General features: G+C 39.9%; 1 protein-coding gene and 1 long non-coding RNA gene across 20 annotated transcripts in view; one reads left to right on the top strand and one right to left on the bottom strand.

The window, feature by feature from the left end:
• ZBTB20 (zinc finger and BTB domain containing 20) overlaps positions 1-17,555 on the bottom strand; it is a 622,933-nt gene that overhangs the window by 58,937 nt on the left and 546,441 nt on the right. The window contains exon 9 of one of the 18 annotated variants that reach the window (XM_081004306.1): positions 16,791-16,888. The exons of the other annotated variants lie outside the window; for them this stretch is intronic. The gene's annotated coding sequence lies outside the window, so the exon portion shown is untranslated. The remainder of the gene's footprint in view (positions 1-16,790; positions 16,889-17,555) is intronic. 18 annotated transcript variants of the gene reach the window in all.
• LOC308476610 overlaps positions 1-17,555 on the top strand; it is a 144,510-nt gene that overhangs the window by 105,176 nt on the left and 21,779 nt on the right. The window lies entirely within an intron of this gene.

The following is a 17,555-nucleotide window of genomic DNA, read 5'->3' as shown; positions in this document are numbered from 1 at the left end:
ATCATTTATACCCTGCCCATCTGACTGGATCTCCCCAGCTACTCTGGGTGGCTTCCAACCAAATATAAAAAAAAATACAGCGTAGGGAAACAGCCTTACTAGAAAAACTAACCAATAAACTGAAACTGACATGGGGACAAATAGAAGAAGACACCTTCACCCCGGAATGGTTCTCCTTTATCGTATACATAGCCCAACAAGACAACAACAAGAATCTGCTGACAGCATATGAATCAATATGGCTAACCTGACCTAAAAACCCACCCTCTCATGCACTCACACACATAAACAAATCTCAACACAGCTAACCAAAGACAACTTACCACACCCTAGGTCACCCCCAACCTCTTTCACCACCAAGGAAATATAACAAGTGAATAGAAAGAAAACCCACACAAGTGACACTGACACAAAACCCCACACATACACTAAGCAGAAAAATAGAAGCATTGTCACCCCACTTTACCCTATAAACCCCCTCCCCCCTTTCCCCCTCTTTTCTTCCCAAGCTAATACTGTATGCAACACTCATGTCTCACAACAAATGTAACTGATCTGTAGAAAACACAACTTGAAAAAAAGAGACAATGCACGTATTTTTGTAAACTAAGAGATCTTTAATAAAATTTATTTTAAAAAGAAAAAAGAAAGGCAAAGCATGCTACAGAAAGAAATAAAGCTCCCAAACTCAGAAACATAGGAAGCTGACTTATGCTTTGTCCATCTAGTGCAGTATTGTCTACTCTGACTTTCAGTAGCTCTGCAGGGTCTCTGCAGAAGTCTTTAACATTGCCTGCTATATTATTATTTTAATTGGAGATGCCAGGGATTGAACCTGTTCTAGTTACTTGCCATACCATGAATGAGTTAAGAAGAGCCTGACACCAAAGAACTCTTGCCTTTACACAGAAGTGAAAACATGTGCAGATATTCTTGTACAAATTCTGAATCTCGTATCAATGAGGCATACAATCATTCATGTGTGGTTCCAGCAAGGATAACTTCTAAAAATACAATAATAATTTTTCTACTTTTCATAATAGATGTTCTCTTTTGTATAGCACTGAGGTCCTTGAAGATGAAGTTTTATATGCTCATATTTTCATATGCAGTGTTGACTTGCAAAGGGAATAAAGTCAGCAAAAACATTTTGGTATTTTATAAAGGCAATGCTGATTAATGGCCTTTCTACTTAACTCCTCATACTAATGCTTTGATTCTCCTCTTTCCCCCTTTCATAAATTGGATTGTGACCCTTCATCACTTGTTGACCTCCTTTCCTGAGCTGCTCATTAATCAGCACCTCTTCTCTGATATGGTCTGTCATATCCTATTACTTACAATGCACATAAGCAGAAGGTACATCTACCCTGCACCTCACACTGTACACGCTGGAAAGTATCTAAATTTAGTCTCTTTCAGAGTTCTCTTTCCTGCAGATATAAATTCTAACAAATCAGCATATCACCAATGCTTCCTTCCCCACCTCTGATATTTATTTACTGAAAGAACATCTCTGTGAGATATCAACTGAAATAAAATATCTATTCGAACTTTCCAGTGCTTTTTAAACAAATGAGTTGAAGTTATCCCTCACCTTGTCTCATTGGCAGAGGGAGTCAAGAGAAAAGACGTTTGAAATTTCCTATTCTCAGTGGTTATGGCTGGGTGTGGCAGTCTTTATTATTAGGATAGCACCTTCTATTAGAAACATGGAATCAAGTGCCATCTCTTCATTCCCAAACCAAGCCTGGAAAAGACTGTCATATCCTACAAAAATGGAACTTCTAAGAGAGAATCTAAAGAAAACAGCAGAAGACGTCATATGCCATCAGGGGTGCCATCTCCTAGGGGCCAAGCGCTTCAACCCATATTATTGGGGAGAGGGTGCCCCCCATGTTCAAAGTGGGAGGAGTTTCAATGGCTGGCTTCTCCCCTCCTGCTGCTGCCATGGGGGGAAGGAGCGGGGAAGCAGTCCCTGGCTGGGGAAATGCACAAAAGGAATAAATCCAAAGGGCAGAAGCAATCATGCTACAGATTCAGTAAGTACCTTCTGCAGAACTCTTCTGCTGAAAGCTGCAACCACAAAAGCAAATATATTAATAGGAACCTGTTAACTAACAGCAATTGACAGAGAGCTTCTATAGCAGGTGTGGGGAACCTGTAATCCTTCAGATGTTGTTGAAGTACAGCTTGCATCAGCCTTAGCAAGCATGGCCAATGGCCAGAGAAGCTGGGAGCTCTATCTGCCCGTCACTTCCCTCTACAGCACGTGCAAAAACCGTCTTCTTGACCACTGGACTCATTATTGGTCTTGTCTGCTCAATCCACCAGAGCCTGTTTTGACATGCAAGGAAAGTCCCTAACTCACCGATGGTTTGAGATGCATTGGCTACCCTCACCTGGTACAGCCAGCCAGTCAAAGGCGTTCCAGAGGTGCAGCCACTGTTGCATGCTGACAGCTTCTAGGAGCCACAGGTGAAAGCTTAGTGCAGGGTGAAGACCAAAGGTGCATAAGCTACCCCAGAAGGAACATGACGTGCCCCCCAACAGAAGTATTAATCCTTCCCTAACGCCCCAAGGTGGGGCAGATTGAGTTCATCAACCTAGGAAGGTAGCCCACCTAGGAGAAGGAAAACTCTGACCCTAAACCTCTGCTTAGATTAGCTCTCTGAAAACAAGTGGAAACCAAATTTGAGAAAAACAAGAAAATGTAATGCCATAAAAAGCTACTGTATGCTTCTGTTATTACCTAACTCAGATTTGTGACCCGGTACTGGATCATGAGAAACAAGTGCTCTAAAATATTAGATGCTGTTTTATTATCATTGGTATACTAGTCCCCTATATCTGGACTATGGTGTTTTGTAACTGTGCTTGGTGCCATAGCCAATCGTATTTGGATGGAAATTGCACCTAGAATAATCCAATGACCCAATTATGTTCCTTGCACTGAGAAGACGTTTTTGTGGTGGTGGACAAACACAATGAACCTGCAACAATGAATGAAGAATTTCTAATTTGGAAATCATTAAATTAAACAGGTAGCAGAGGAGTGAGGAAACTACTGAAGTTTTCCAGAAGTGGAACCAAGCATTTTGTCTACCATAAAGACTATGTTGTTGTTGTTGTTTAGTCGTTTAGTCGTGTCTGACTCTTCGTGACCCCATGGACCAGAGCACGCCAGGCACTCCTGTCATAAAGACTATAGAATACTACTAAAGACCAAACAATTATTTCTCAATGAGCAATAATTTCCAGGTGGACCATTCAAATTGGATTGGAGGCTGCCAACAGTTTGCTAAGGGATGGGGCAGATTCCTGGAGGCCTCTGCAAAAAAAGTAAAATAAAAACATTTTTCTTCTTTTCCCAAGGGCAGTCTTCAATTGAAATCTGGAAATGCAGTGAATGTTTATACAGTAAAAGTCTACATCGTGTTCCCATTGTTTGTCACACAGTCTCTCTTACTTATCTGTAACTAGTTCTCTGTTGCATTTTCATCTGACACCCTATAAAATTTCACTTTGCTCAAGTTGTAGTTCTTGCTCAACCAACTGCAGCTCAAATTTGGCACTGAGAAACGTAAGCTTTCTACTCTGTTACGATGAAATGAATTTTCAGTTCCTAGAGGTCAAACAAGGACAAGGGACAGAGTATTTATTCAGAAGCTTCTGGAAAATTATTGTTTTTCTATTCCCTAAAAAAATCAATTTTGAAGGACTGTACTAGCTAGCTCAGAAAGTTACGGATCTTTACCTTTTATATTCCCAATTTCAGTAACAGTGTCCTTTACATGGCTAGCCCTCATCAGCACAGGAGGGTTAGCATTAGGCATAGCCTACCTATGGATCTGAATTTAAAAGCTCACTTGGAAGAATCAGTAGCCCAGTAAACTGTGCTCTGAGAGCTCCGAGGACTATGGTCCAATAGTATTAGCTGCCTAACAATTCCTAGAGTTCAAGGCATTTAGATGGAAAGGAGCAACAACGTTTCCTTTACGATGCACATGTCACAGATTGACCTCAATAAGCCACAATAGCTCTTTTGAGTGACTAACTTTACTTAGCTGCAAAATAGTGGTGCTAGCGCAAGGATTAGCACTAGCGCAACAGGATCCCAACCCGTTTCCTCCCCAAATTTGCTCTTGAGTCTTCAAAACAGATTTAGAGGGTGCATAGGAGAGAGGGAGAACATTCCATTGCACAAGGAGAAATCTCCGTTGACCTTAGTGCTAAGTTGCATACAACCCTATACTTTTGTTGATGCAATCTAGAATTGCATTATACTTTTTAGCTACCACACCACACTGCTGACTCATTATCCTTGTCATGGGTATTGTTACCAAGCAAAGTGTCACCCATCCTGTGTCTGTGCATTTGATTCTCCTTACCTAAATGAAACACTTTACATTATCTCTGTTTCTAGTACTGGCCAGGTTCTCCATTCTGTTAAGACCATCTTGAGTTTCAGTTTCTGTATTCTAAGCCCTCACATAATTTGGTGCGATCTGCAAATTTTATGAGCACCCCCTTCATTCCCTTTATTTCATTTTTATTGATTTTTATGTAGAGAAATATAAATGAAAGTAAAATACAACCGAACCAAATATAAAATAACCAAACACCTCCCTGAGCATTAATCACTTCCTGTTTTCCATCAACATGCCTCACAGTAGTATACACTGAAGAAAAAGAAGATCGACAAGGAGCAAATTACAGTACAAAGTGATTTGCCTCACATACAGGACATACTCAAAGCACTTTTTCATTTGTGTAACTAATAAATTTAAATCAATCCCTGACAAAACTTTTTATGCCCTCTAAGGACATGGCATTCTAGCCATTAATAAATATGTTAAAGAGCACCCAAGGCAGAATCTCATGACACTCCACATCACTTCTCTCCAGTTTGATAAGTATGGTATGGTTAATCAACCATCCACAAATCTATGTAACAGTACTATCATTAAGTCCACATTTTATTAGCTTGCTGATAAGATCATGGGGAAACCATGCCAAATGTCTTGCTAAAATCCAGATATACTGCATCTATGTCATTCTAGAAGGCTAGTAATTGTATAAAAATTGAAGGGATAAGGTTGGTCTGCCACGAGTTGTTCTTGAGAAACCTATGCTGGCTCTTTGTGATCAAAGTGTTCTGCCTCCCCCCCCCCCCAAAAAAAAACCCTCATAGATTTGCTGCTTAATTATCTGTCCTGGAACCTTTCCAAGTATGGATGTCAAGCTGACCAGTGGGTAGTTGCCTGGATCCTGTTCCCCATTGCCTTTTAAAAGTTGGGGACATTTGTCTGCCTTGAATCTTGTGGCACTTCACTCATTTTCCAAAAAAAGAAAAAAAGAAAACTATGACAGATAATCTGAGATCACATCTCCAACTTCCTTTAATACCCTATGATGCAATCTGTTATTAATGTTACTAAGGCATTTCCAATAGCTGGGTGAGCATTCATTTATAAATGTAGGTGAAGGGGTGAAAAGCCAGAGGAATCAGTCCATGCAGGAAGGAAGGCAGACATAATCCAAGTGCATATCAAACAGGAGAAGGATTAGGGCCATGACACCAAGGATGAAAGGGTCAGGCAGGATCAGAGGCCAGGTCCAAAGATGAAACAGCACATGACTTGAGATTCCTAGATAGCAATAGGCACTGAAGTGGCATGTGTCCAACTGTTAGTAAACAAGGCCAGTTGGAGTAAGCAATAGGCTTGGAAGAAAAGAATTCATAAGAGCATGAGATGCTCTTTACTTTAGATCTTGAGAAAGCTCTTCATTCAGAGGGTTTGGTTGATAAGAAAAGGGTTCTAGTTTAAGACTCAATCTTCCTGTTTGTCCTCCTTGCAGGAAAATATGACCCAAATAATGACTAGCTAATGGTTCTTTACTTCTTAAAAAAAAAGTTTATTCACACTTCAGATAAGCTGAAAAGTTCTAAGTCACCCTCTGGCTGAGCAGGCAGACAATAGATTGCAGTCCCTGTTGGCTGATCCATGTGTGGTCCATGTGCAGCTGCTTTAATACAGAGAGAGCACTTTGGTAAAGTGTCCGAAGGGCAGAGAATGAAACTTCTTCATGCAGAGATAGCACAATTCCACAAAGAGCTGCTGCTACTAGAAGGAGAGTTGCCACCACCTAAAATCACCAAAGATTGTGAAAATGAGGAGAAATTGGCTGTGTCACAACAATGTATCCATCCAATCCATTGCTTTGGCTAGTTATGACAAATGAGTTTTAGGAACATTTCATTGCCAAGGAACCCTGTCAAAATATTGGTGATTTTTCCAAATCTGTTCAAAATCACAGATATGTCAACTGAAGCATGAGAAGAGGACATTATTTTTCAAGAAGCAGAAAACAACAACAAAAACAACATTAGAAGAAAATGACGGGTCTATTTTCTGAAAACTAGTTCAATTTACTGATACTTTGCTGCTATCTCAATTTCAACAGCATCTTAGGGCCAAACTACACATCATGTTATTCACGCTTTTTGAAACGTGTGCTATCTTAATTGTAAAGGGAAAACAACTATGGGCCCCCATCTAGAACATGCTTCAAATCTGGATTGGGACCCCAGGCTCATTTCCTCCTCCAACAACAACCACAAGATCCCCATGTCTGCTATTTGCTCCTAAAGGTGCTGCTTGTAGCATCTGTACTTTGGGGGAAAGTAGCAGCCTGGGAAGCAGTTTTGGTGGGAACCGTGTGGGGCCCTGATTTGGATCAGGAGCACATTCCAGTTTAGTGCTTCACATGGCTACTTTTCCAACGAAAGTTGCCAGCTTAAGCGTGCGCACCCCCCATGTAACTTGACCCTTAGCTCCAGTATTCAGCAAATAGTTTACAAACTATTTGCTACCACTGAACTATATGAACAACCTCCCTGCTGGGTGCTCCTGGTTATTTATTACTATTCCTCAACATAACTTGCAGAGATAATATGTCAAGCATCAATACAAAATTCCCTTTATATAATGCTGCTTTCTGCATATTCTCTGAGGTCACATAGAGATTATCTTCACTGCATAAGAGATGGATGAAAATTATGATATTATTTTGAAGTACTCCAAGTGTTTCACCCAGAGAATGTACAAAACAATTGTGACATATGCACAGTTCTCAAGACCTACTGACCCATTAACCAGAAGATGTGCATACTGCCCAATGCTTATACAAAATAAAGTTGAGATATGCACATTGCTCAAAGCCTCTTGGGGATTACACCCACCCACCCACACACCAGGAAATCTGCACAATTTCCTCTTCCTGGAGAAATTATCAGTTGTTATTCACATTATTGTGAATTGGATTGTTGTTCACAATCCAACTTATATTACATCAACATACATATAAAATTAGTATATGCAAACTTTATGCAAAATTACATTCTTGTATGCCTAGCAAACCTTCTCTTTATTCTCAGGATCCACAGTTAGGAGTGAAGAAGAACCTGTTGCTTCACATCACATAACTTTTCGTTCCCATACCATCAGACCGGGATGGCCCACCCATGAGGCAAGGTGAAGTGACCACCACAGGCAGCAGATCCCAGTGTAGATTTTTATATCGGGTTAGGTGCAAATTCACTTGTCGTGTAGATCTAACAGGTCACTCTAATCTAAACCTCACATTTCAACCAAGTTAATTACAGGGAAATATTCAGGGGTGCTGACTAGAAAAACTCACTGCTCTAGAAGTTATAAACAAACTACTTTATTGTGAAGGAGGTTCAAAGCTACTCCAGATATGAACAGCTGTTAGCAAAAGTATGTAAAATATACTAACTATAGAAGAGTTACTTGTTATTCTGACTACAGTCTCTCACCACAGCACTAACTGTGAAAATACACAGTTGGTAATATAAGAAAAGCCTGCTGGATCAGGCCAGTCGCCCATGTGGCCCAGCATCCTGTTCTTACAGTGATCAATCAGATGTCTTTGGGAATCTTGCAAGGAGATGTACACAACAGCCCTATCCCCTCCTACGGTTTCCAACTAGTATTCAGAAACATACTGCCTCCAACAGTGGAGATCTGTCATACTCAGAGTAGAGTAGACCCACTGAAAACCATGTCTCTACTCTAAGTATGTATTAGTTGGGTAGCACCCAGCATTGATAATTCTGCTTCAGCCTCACTTTTTGTAACAAAGGACTAATGTTAAAAGAACTGACTTCAATCTATAGCTGCAGCTCCTGCAGACAGAATCTCTCCAACAGAAAGCCACTGAGAGATGCATCATTTTATTGAGTTTTGAAGACTTCAAGAGATCCAGAATTAGAAGTAATCTCCAGTCTCAATAACCCGAGAGCTCTACATGAGAGGCAGAAGGTATCAGGAGAATGGCTGTACTCCGCTGACATTGATTTCTCCAGACTTTTGTCTGTGTTTCATTTGGAGGTGGTTACTGTTACAAGTAGCATGAATAATGTCTCTGTTAAAAACAGAGCTTCAGTTGTCTTACATACCCCCTGGTAACTGAACATCTAATAATAGCAAGACATTTTCAGGTACAAAATCTGCCTTCCTCCCAGACATACATACTGTATATGCTGTCTCATATGACTTTCAATGCCTCACCGAAGAAAGTAATGGTAACATTTTTAAAGCTCTGCCTTACACTCCTCAGAAGCAAAGGATAAGACTATATACTATCATATTTTGAGCTATGGGGAATTTTTTAAAAGAAGATGAATAAGAAGACTGGTTAGTCACTTGCTACACAAAGGTCTACAAGTTACTTAACTAATGCTACCTCCACACTGTCAAATTGTTTTCCATTCCTATGCATTGAATAAGATAAGCCCGTGAATACAGCAGCGCTTACCCACAAGTAAGATTTACCTTTGAGCAAACATACACGGTACTGCACAATCAATCTCTAAATTAATGCAGAACTCTTGAGGACAAGACAGTTCTTTTTTGAGTTGATTTAATATACAATATGCTGCTTTTCAAACAAAGTTGAGCTGAAAGCAGCTCACACCTGTAACACAGCATTTTTTTTTTTTGGTTCAAATTGTTTCTCTTATATACTAATAAGTACATTCTTTTTCACAGAGCCGTAAGTCTTTTGTTGAATAATATTATGGGTGCACATAGCTCTTTTGTTTATTTACTATGGCAGAGTTGCCATATCTGCCAAACTGCAAATCCGGACAAAGTTGTTGAACTTTTTTGTACTTTATATATTTTTTTATTCCACAACTTGTCTGCAACCAGAATGAAATGCAGCCTCTGAACCTCATAGTAACATTTTGTGCTGATTTCCAGGGTTGCAGGTGGCGCTGTGGTCTAAACAACTGAGCCTAGGGCTTCCCGATTATAAGGTCGGAGGTTCGAATCCCCGCGACAGAGTGAGCTCCTGTTGCTCAGTCCCTGCTCCTGCCAACCTAGCAGTTCAAAAGCACGTCAAAGTGCAAGTAGATACAAAGTGCAAGTAGGTACCGCTCCGGTGAGAAGGTGAACGGCGTTCCCGTGCGCTGCTCTGGTTTTCCAGAAGCAGCTTAGTCATGCTGGCTCCCTCAGCCAATAAAGCGAGATGAGCGCCGCAACCCCAGAGTCGTCCACGACTGGACCTAATGGTCAGGGGTACCTTTATCTTTATAGTCCCAATACCTAAAATCCCAGAACCAGAAAGAGATAGCATGGAGACAGGGACACAGACATCCTTTCCTCTTTTCTGCATACAATTATTCTGTTCCAATTACTTTTTTTTTTTTTTTTTTAAAACCCTCAAATATAGCTTCCCTATCATATGAAAAAGGAAATGCCATCCTGTTCTAAACATGTGGGGAAATTTTAATGAGGCCCACAGCTTTCTCCATGGCAGCATTCTAATTAATTACATTAGATAGTTGCATGGCAGGAGGTACCCCGGCTCTGCACTACAACATATGTAGTGTAATCTTTAATTCAGCCCCAACCTAGGATCCTCTATTTCTTGCTTCAGTTGCTAGTTCTGTAAATAGTCTTGAAAGCTGCATAGCAATAAGTCAAAACAAAACTTTGGACAAAAGTTTGCAAAGCCGACTGAACTGACTTCAAGTAGGCAAGAAACATCACTGCATCTGGAAAACGAAACTTGCAGCTTATTCTGCTTTACTATCTGGTGTCAAGAACATATTCTACTTGGGAGTTGCATAAGTCACGAAAATAAGTACACAATTTCCCGTACTATGTTTTCCGCCACTTGAAATGACGCACTGCAAAGTAAACCAGATAAATATGCACAACTGTGCCTCACTCCAGACGACAACATGTATTATATAACAGCAATTCTTGACACAAAGATTCTTAACTTAAAAGATCATGACACAAAGTTTACCCAGGGGTAAATACTCTCTGTGTTTGACACTTGGGAGCAAGTGCTTTGGATAGCTCTGTCTCAGTTCTAACATTCACCAACCACGAGAGAGGGAAAGAAACAGAGAGAAGAAAAGAAAAGAAAAGATAATGAAAACAGTATGACTGGTATATAATATATATACAGCAGTAATTTTAGCTGAGCTGGATGTGAGCCCAATTGCTTCAAGAAACTGCTATTATTTGTTTAAAAATCTAGGTGAAATAAGGAGGCCTTGTTTGTGCCAGCCTTGTTAACCTAGTAATATGTGCCTAAACTGATCCAAGGACTGGTATAGAAGAAGAGTAAATTTGCCACAACCGAACCAGTGCACATAAATATTAAATAATTAAGCCACGTATGTCCATCTCCCGCCTAACTAATTCACCAGATTAGTTAAAAACAAGCAATGTGAGAAATACACAACAAAAATTAAGTGTTGGGGACTATACTTATATTTTGGAAGTAGTTTAAATGAATTGTATATTTCGCTTTTTCTGATGAGCCATTGCAATAACAATACTTTCCTAAAGGAAAGGTAGTGGAACAAATTGAGGAATTTTTGAACAAATGCACCTGTGTTGACATACCTAGCTACAGGAATGCACAGAAAAGCAAAGCAAACACAAAAAGAAACATATGAAATGAATAGAATTGATATAGTCACATGTGAAGATAAGCCTTTAGGCATCAAATAATATTTCCAGATCAGATTAGAAAGAAATGTAAGGACTTTTACATACTTGAGGATTAAATTGATTTAAATTTGAACCAAGCAAATATAAAACCTACATTGGCTGGGAATGTACATTAAATTATTTTCTGCATTTTACCCCACAGTAACAACATTCACACATGTCATTTTAATACCAAATGTGAAAAATAGATATTTTCACATAGAGTGAGTTCTTCGTAAAATGACAGAATTCTATATTTAGAGAATAGACACACTATGGCACCAACAATTATGAAGTAACACGGGCTCATATCTGAGATCAAACAACGCCTCACACACAGTTTACTGAACTTTCCCTGAGAAAATGCTGAACTTTTCATTTAGTTCAAATGGCCAACCAATGGCCAATTTCCATCTGACCACCTAGTGTCATGGTTCCATACGACCTGTACCTTGCTCTGAGATAGCAAAGCATTTGTCATATTGTTAAGCAAGAGTACATATTCAGGACAACGTAACACAGATTACCTATGTCTTAATTTTTAAGAAAACTTGGCAGCGCTCTCTTGCTTTGTACACTTAAAACATGTGAATAACCCTTGGTGAGTCCAGAAAAAGTAGACTGCACAAAACTGAAGTCAGTGCAGCCCTTTTCTAATATACATTATTTTGAAATCTCCTAGAATCAGAGCTAAATTCTTTTCTTGGATATGTAGGCATATGCCCGATTGATTTTAGTAGAAAAGTATACATGCAAATGAGGTAATTTGGTCCCCTTTCTTTTCCAAGAAAGACTAATGATCAAATAATTTTCTCACATCTCTGTCTGCACTTTCACAGCCTGGTTACATTGATTTGTGTCTCATAAGTAGACATTCCCTTTGTTGGTTACAAATCAATCTTATAGACTAGGCATGACTGTACATTCTCCCCAATTCAACACAAAGTATGCAAACTTCTTCAACAACCTTACATGAAATATCACTAGAATTCCAGACATCCCTTGGAAAACAGGAAGCAGCATTGCATTTTCAATTAATAAAATTATTTATGGAAGCATAAGTGCCTTCATAAATACCAAATCCTGTAACTTCCTTGCTAACTGATATATAATATTCCCTTTCAGATATGAGAAATCTTTAGAGCAGCCACTCTAATTTCAGTTGAATATTTTTCAAAGTTCAGTTTAGAAAAGCAGAAATGGCAAAGGGTTGAGACTATAGCAGAACTGGGCAGATACACAGGTATCCTGTCAAAGGAAAAAGCTTGTCCTGTTGGTAATCAGTAGCAGAGATCTTTCTGTTCTGGGTATGAAACTTTAAGGCAGATTGATATTCTACTACAAAGCAGAGACTTCCGGGTTGGCGCCATCGCCGAATGGCGGACTCCCTCCGAGCTCCGGAGGGAGCCTGCTCGGCAGGGGCTGGGTCCTACCGCACCGGCGATGCGGGGACCCTTAAAAACCACGGCCACGAGGGCCGTGGACATGGAGACTCGGCTGGCACCGTCAGCGCCCTCCCGACTCGTGAAGGAGCCTTTTTAAAGGCTACGGATCGGGTGCCGGGGAGAAGCGTGGTGCTTTGAGTCCTCTGCTATCCCTGCCGAGCGCAGCCGCATGCCATCCGGCGGAGAGCGCTGACTTCTTCCATTGAAAATTCGGACTTTTTAACAACAACCCGTGAGTAATTTGGAAACTGGGTTTAAAAGGAGGAAAAAAAAAAGAATTTCCTTTCGATTTGGACACGAGCGGGGGGGGATCCAAAAAGGAAGTCAGTCCCCCCCCTATTGTAAACCTTCTAAGACAAGGACGGGGAAACCAAGGTCCAAAAAGATTTGTATTGCTGATAAAAACTAAGAATTCCACGATGGGAAATTATAAGAACTGTGCTGGAGGACGAATTGAGGGAGAAGAAACGTAACCCCCCCCCGGGAACCGGGGTGATTGAAGAGAGAGCCTGGTGAAAAGAGTCGGAGATTTTGACAGCTGTCAAAGTAGCTGTCAAAGTCGGAAAGCAGAGAGGATTTTATTATGAGAACTTTGCTGGCTAAATTTGTTACAATTTGCTACAACTTTTTAAAACTTGGATACAAAATGGCGAAAACATGGATAACAATCGGACTTTTGGACTAGAGAAAACAAAGTTACAACAATCCCCCTAGAGGAGTTTCGGGACATTACAAAGATGGTCGTAAGTGGAAAAATACCATTGGAATTTTATAGAACTGGTTATCTTCTGGGAAAGCTGCAAAACGGAAATAATATTTTGTCTACAGGGTGTACAGCTAAAGGAGACAATAGAATTTTCTATTGAAGAAAGGAAGGGACTGAACGCAAGTTTTTGTTCCTGAATAACAATAATCCCTGCAGACTTACTAAGCTTCTGAATTAGAACGTTTCAGCAGCGGAACAAGAGGAAACTGGACTACAATTTGGAAAGAACAATGGGGGGAGCTTTATTAAAGATCTGAAGCTAAGTGTTTTAAAAAATAATTATGAAAGGAAAAAAAACAAAACAAAAAAAACCAGCAAGGAGTTGGGGGAAAATAGGCGATTTATGGATTGTAAGAATTCCAGGCGGATAACATGGTTTGGTGGTCAGGGGGAAATTAAACCGGGGACAGAGGGGGAGAACTAAAATCCAAAGGCTTGTCAATTTCTTTTTTTTGAACTGGTTTTGTTTCATCTATTATATCTTTTATTTCTTATTTCTGATATTTCTATTATGTGGGGTGTCTTTATTATTAAAAAAAAAAGGGAAATTGTGGAATAAAAATGGGGTGGGCCCTGGGAAAGAAATTTTTGGCTTTTTATTAAGGGTATTGATGAGGAGTGTAGAAATTTTAAATTCGAACAATGGTCTAAACAAATTAAGTTTCTAATCAGAATTGAGAGCTTGTGGAGCCAACAATATGAAACAGGAATATGATAGGGGTGGGGGAAGGGGGGAGTCCCAGAAAGTGGATATATGAAAATAAGGTTCTGAATGTATTTTAACTTTTTACTTTCTGTATTTTTGAAAATTTTAATAAACATTATTTTAAAAAAAAAAGATATTCTACTACAAAGCAATGGACATAAAGAAGTAAAACCCGATTTCTATTTTTCATTTTTATCCAAATATATTTTCATTTAATACTACAAAATGATATGAGAGTGTTCTAAAGTGCCGCTACTCTTGTCAGAAAGGCAATCCTTTCAATGAGAACAGAAAAGGATTTAAACAAAGACAATTTAACAGAATTTGCAACATACTTTGAAAAATACCAAATGCTGATATTATTGTTACCACAACACTACATCTAAAAATAAAAGCCAAATGCAACCAATTAGTTAAAAAATGTTTTTCCTGCTTGGCCTGGGGCAATACTGTACATCTCTCTCCATGGCTAGATGAAAACAGCTGGGTCCCTTCGTCTTATCTGTTGGTTGTCTTCCTCAACTTATTAGATGCCAGTTCAGAACAGATAATAATCCCCTCGGTCCAGCAGGAGGAAGTCCAATAGTAAAAAATTCCAGAGGTTGCCCTTTCCTGCAGTTTCCAGTTGAGTTTTCCCAAGAAGCAAGTTTCATGTGCACACAAAATCAACTTGTAAGCTTGAGAAAAGAAATGTGGAAACAGGCGAATAACAATAATAAACACAAATCTAGGCATATAGGAATTCTGTGCCCTTTGGTGAGTCCTAGTACTAGAAGCAAACTAAGAAACAGAATTTCAATAAAATAAATCACTTAACTAGACAGCTGAAATCTTGTGTTCTGCACAAAATTCACCCTAAAGAGGAATACCTAACGGCACTCAGAAGCACACAAGAAGAGCCCATCTATTCCAACACTGTTCCCACAGGTGGCCAACCAGAACAGAAGCCCATAAGCAGAAAACCTTAGCGCTCTCCCCACCTGTGATTCCCAGTATTCAGAAACATGCTGATTCCACAAGTGGAGTAGAATATAGTCATTGGGACTAGTAGCCATTGATAGTTTTTACAGCAATGCACTCTATGTGAGTCTGCACTGAGAAGCTGCAGCTCCCTAATTATCACTCCCATGAATTACTGAGCAAGCCTGATAGAATTGGCAAGGCAAGTCCAATATGTGGTTAATGTACCCTTGTGGGAGAGGTGGGAGCCTGGTGTCCTTAGGGAGGTAGTAGTTTGCCCTCTCCTCAAGAAATCGACATTGGGTCCAGAGGACTACAACAACCATAGTAACCCTGAAATCTATGTGCATTTAACTTATGCACATTAAGCTTAACGGGTGTGGCAAAAAAGAAAAAGAAATCACAAAGGGCCAGGATCCAGGAAAAATAAATTTGGCAATCGTGTCTGCCATTGACAATACACGATTTTGGCTTTAGGTGTGACTGGAATGGAACCCCCGCCAAGTTGCGAGCTTACTGTAGAACCCAGCTGTCCATAGCTCACTGTGGATGGGTAGAAAACTGTTCTAGATGGGGCTGCACTCCCCCTTTAGGAAAAGGCACATAGTTTGGAGGTACAGTCATACCTCGGGTTAAAGTTGCTTCAGGTTGAGCGTTCTCAGGTTACGCTCCGCGGTGACCCAGAAGTAACGGAATGCGTTACTTCTGGGTTTCGCCGCTCACGCATGCGCTCAAAATGACATCATGTGCATGCGCAGAAGCGGCAAATCATGACCCGCACAGATGCGGGTTGCGTTCTGCTCAGGATGCGAACGGGGCTCTGGAATGGATTCCATTCGCACCCAGAGGTACCACTGTACTTCTATATCCATTATTGTTGACAGAGGTTAAGTAACCTTAACCAGCTTTGGCCGGTACATCACCTATGGCTGTTCTTGGCCAAAATGATCCACGCACTGGTAACTTCATGACTGGATTACTGCAATGTGCTCTTCATGGTGCTGTCTTTCGGCTTGGTTTGGAAGCTACAGTCAGTGCAGAACATGGTGGGTAGGCTGTTAACTTGGACAACTTGCCAATAACATATTATACCCATTCTGAAGGAGCAGCACCATTTGCTACTGAGCATGTTTGGGCATATAAAGTCCTACAGGTCTCAAGACCTGCCCATATGTTATAATCAGGCAGAGATGCCCCCTTAACTATACAGCATCTGCTGAACATCCACTGTACATGAGAGGGCATGGTCAATAATGGCACTCCAATAATAGAATGCCCTCCCAGGTTTGACTGGTGCCGACTATGATGGTTTCCAGTGTCAGTTAAATGTATATTTATTTGCCAAGGTCTTTGGCTAACTGTTCATTGGTAGAGATGGACAAGCTTGCCTTCGCTGCTTGTTACTACAGTACCATATTGATTTTTTAATATACTTTTGGTTTTATTATTTTATTATATTGTACCCAACTCTGGAATTATTTTAATGAAGAACAAGCTAGAAATTTCATAAATAAATGACAACTTGTATGACATGCATGCAAAGTCTGAATCTGAAACTAGCATTTTAATGCAGAAAGAATGGTAGCGGAGTGGGAGTTTATTGGCGTTTCTTTAAAAATATCACTAAAATGTCTAAATTGGTCTGGCCCACTCCTGAGTTGCACTTCTCAATAAAAGCCCTATGAAATATCCAGTCCAGAATGTCAAATTAATGTTCCATTAAATTGAACAGATTTTACCCATGGTTTTGTATTGACTCTGTTCATAACTCTCATTTTGACACACTTTTCATGCACTTTTCCCCACCTAGAGTGCTTTTCATGGTCCAAAGGTATTTTCTGCCCGACTAGAGAACAATTTCACCTCCTTCTCACCTCCCAGAATAGTACTTTAGAGTCGGTCAATTCACACACAGATCATCCCTTGCACTGCTGCTTCCCTTTCTGTCAAGTTCCAGATCTTCTGTGCAGGACTAGAAGCAGATAAACGTACGATTTTGTTTCACTGGATGAACCATTGTTAAGTGTGCATTATCTAGTCCAGCAAGCCAGTTATTTCTAAGGAAATTATATATAGCCAAATTTATAGTCAAATTTTGATCTACGTTGAAATTTACATAACTTCTTTTAAATACAGAAAGGCTTTCAACCGTCATGTTTCAGCAGACATTTATATTTTTAAAGGGCAAATTAATTCAGAGTGTGGGACTATGGATCTAGTATGGGACCAAGTTCTGTGCTTTAGTATTTGCTCATAAAAAATTTCTTTTGCTAATGTAGCTTCTTTCATCAACAGTGCTACAACAGTGAGAATCCCACGCAAAAAACATGATTTTGCCCTTTAAAAATATATTCATTCTATTGTTATCAACAATGATTAATAATTGCAAGAAGAGTTCTGTACTAAGGAGCCTGCTTTGGCAAAGGTCCACTTACATCTACCATATTTTTTTTAAAAAGTGATTTGTCTGGTTTTTTATCTATAGGTTGGGATGCTACTTGAGCTATTGTTGCCAAACTCAGTACAAGAGTTCTCAAGGTGGCGGGGAGAGGGGTGTCTGTCAATATTTGGACATTGAATCAAGACCGTGAACTGAAACATCACTTTGGTGTGACTTGCCTGCTTTTTGGCATAGATCC

This window comes from Podarcis pityusensis (assembly GCF_964106645.2).
Source record: "Podarcis pityusensis genome assembly, chromosome: 4".
NCBI classification, from domain to species: domain Eukaryota; kingdom Metazoa; phylum Chordata; class Lepidosauria; order Squamata; family Lacertidae; genus Podarcis; species Podarcis pityusensis.
Note: the sequence above shows the minus strand (reverse complement) of the source record. Positions and strands in the feature narration are given on the sequence as shown.